Raw genomic sequence first — 3,033 nt, forward strand, 5'->3', positions numbered from 1 at the left:
ATATTTATTTATAGACATTTGCAATCTTTTTAGAAATATTGTTAGTTATCTTTCTTTCTGATTTTACTATCTTCCTGTTGTTTCATCTACTTGTATTCTAGGTTTGTAATTGAGTTTTCATCTTCCTGAGATTGTTAGCAGATTGGTCCTTTTTCCTTTATATTTCCCTTTACTCACTTTCTGAGTCCTTGCCCTTTGATGATTTCAGGGGCTAGAACTTAAATTTGCCTCAAACTCTTTCCACATTGGGTAATTCACTTTTCCTTGGCCTTTGCATCTTCCCCATGTAACTTTTGGAGGGGTGAGAGAGAAATAAAACTTCAACTAGATGCCAGTTTCCTTTCCTTTAGACCCAATGGAAGCCTCTTTCCTTCAAGCCCAAACATATTATTGCTTCACCCCAATTTCCTCTGTTTTTTCCTTACTTCTCTAGCTGGGCTGAGTCAAGGTCTGTCCCATTTTCCTGGCTTGGTTTGTGTGACATGTAAAAGGGAATAGATTGGGTATTCTGTAAGCTTGAGGTTTGCTAACAGTTGCTGAAGAGAGAACATCATTTCATCCTCCTGTGCCTGTGCCATGTGCTGGCAGAGACTGTAATAACAGGGAAATTGTTAGGTAGATCCAAGAGCCATAACTTGGCAGTCTGGGTTGCATACTCTACTGCAATGTGGGAGCTGGTGGGAGAGTCCACCAGCTAAGTGAGTGCTAGGAATTAGTGTTCTCCATGATTTATGTCTTAAGCTAACAGCTCTTTATCATTAATTTCTTTTCAGTTTACTTATTCTTTCGGCATTAATTCCCAAGCTGGGACTCTGTGTTAGAATTTGACTCCATTTGCTTTGAAAAGAATATCTGGACCTGGTTTGATGCTTATCTGGGGCATTGCTGCTGTTTTCTCTGGGTGTTGGGTGCTATGTCTAATCCTTGGTCTGAATATTACAAGCTTCTTACCACAGTTTCAGTCTGGGTGACACAACTACAAACTTGTCCCTGCTTGGCATTCATGTAGACTGGTTCCAACACCAGTTCCTTTCAGCTAGCTGGAAGGGTTTTCAGGTTCAGGGCCACAGAACTAGAAATTCACTCTTATTTTAACTCCTTTCCCTGGGTGCTCAGCATAGGCCCGAGCCTGGCTTTGTGGGCTGACATCACAATCCTCAGGTCAGAGGCACATATATGCTGCTTGCTTCTGTTCCTGCTCCTTGCCCAGTCTACATCTCTAAGACAAATCTGTGCTGGATATGGAATTATTCCCTCAATCCATTCTGGATCTACCACTCAGCTCCTTATTTGGGGGACATAGCTGCTGTCTCTCTCCAGTTCCTATTTCTTTCAAGTCAAATAGTTTTAGGCCCATCTTCACTGGATCCATTATGGTATTATTTGTCCTGGTGCACAGACACACGGTGGGTCTAAGTCTAGGCCCTGTATTTGAAGGTTCTATGTGGGACAGCCTGACTGCCCACCCCTGTGCCCATAGGTCTCTGTTTCCCTATGATTATCTGGCCTGAAAAAGATGACTCTTGGTATTTTTTTCTTTGGATTCCTGATATGTATTTGGTCTAGTGCTCTTTCTTAAACTTTGTGTCATTATGGGAGTAAGTGGATTGTACTACTCCAACATTTCCTCCCCCTAAGAGTTTGTTTTTAATTTTATTTTAAAAAAGAAGTTTATTTAAACAACAAAATGGTTGACTTAAAGGGAAAACTAGGATCAATTTATTTATAGTAATTTATCCCTACTGAGAGAAAGAGATTTCCCTACATGTAACAGCTACATACAAAAAAGTTATAAAATCGTCCTTGGTTTTACAATGATAAAAGAAAAACATTGAAATTATCCAATCAAACAAGGTATGCAAGGATTTTTTTGTGCTTTTTTGTTGTTGTTAAACAGTGAGAGAAAAATAACTTATTGGAATATAAAGATAAAAGTTGAATGAGCATGTCACTAATGGAGAAAAGGGATATTTTCACTGAACCCATCTCCATTTGATGTTGATCAAAACATACCATCGGCCATTTAGTTAAAAATACACATTATGCCTGTGTTATGCACATATACCAGTTACTTTATGTATAATAAAGGAATGGGGGAAGGGAATCAAAGAAGAAAGAAAACTATACTGCAGTAGTCAGGATGTGGATGAACCGAATCTTGGTTTTCTAAGTGTGAATGTATTGTTTTCCTTTGGAGCACAATTCTGGAGTAGAGTTGCAGGTTCTCTTTTTAGTAAACACTGCCTGTCTGCTGCTGAAATAGATCAATTGTATCTTCATCCTCCATTTCCAACTGTGCAGGTGTGTCTATTTCATTGATTGGTTGCCCATCAAATTGGAATCTGATCTGCCTCATTGACAAACAGTGTCGTTCACAATGGGTTTTCATCAATTTACTAAGTGGTGTGTGCCTCTTAAACTTAAATTGCACCACTGGACTGACCATCTTGCCCTGCCACCTTCAAATTAACGTGGTCATTGTTTTCAGTCTTGACTCCTTCCTTCAGCTTTTCATCGGCCATGGCAAGTCCAGTGGTCTCCTCAGCCGCTGCTTCACAAAAGAGGCACCAGGATGGTTTGCTCCAAGGGAATGGGGGGAAAAGCGGCAGCTGCAGGAGCAGGAGCAGGAGGAGGAGGAGGAAGATGATGGTGGTAGTGATACTGAAGAAGAGGAGGAGAGCCCCCTAAGAGTTTTAGAACCTAGAAGTTGATATAGGATTATGGAAGTCATTCCTTTGAATGTTCTAAGAGTCATTCATCATCATCCTTAGAAATGGAATCAGAGTTCATACTTTTAGGAAAATATAGATCACAGCCTTTTGGGTAGCATCTATCCCTATCTCATTTAAATTAATTGTGATATAAGGTATAGCATAAAATGTTCCAACCAATAACCAACTCCAGAGTGAACGGGACTTTTCTTTAGGTCTTTAATTAGATGTGTTATTTTTATTATTTATTAATTGTTGAGTACAACTGTTAAAATATTAAACATAAAGGTAGCACTATATTAATAATAATGATTAGTATTTT

General features: G+C 39.2%; 1 pseudogene; it reads right to left on the bottom strand.

Annotated features, from left to right (window-relative positions):
* Positions 1–2,230: 2,230 nt before the first annotated feature.
* Positions 2,231–2,522, bottom strand: LOC122748592 (annotated as a pseudogene).
* Positions 2,523–3,033: the final 511 nt, after the last annotated feature.

The sequence above is a fragment of the Dromiciops gliroides genome, chromosome 3, assembly GCF_019393635.1.
Source record: "Dromiciops gliroides isolate mDroGli1 chromosome 3, mDroGli1.pri, whole genome shotgun sequence".
In the NCBI taxonomy this organism is placed as follows: domain Eukaryota; kingdom Metazoa; phylum Chordata; class Mammalia; order Microbiotheria; family Microbiotheriidae; genus Dromiciops; species Dromiciops gliroides.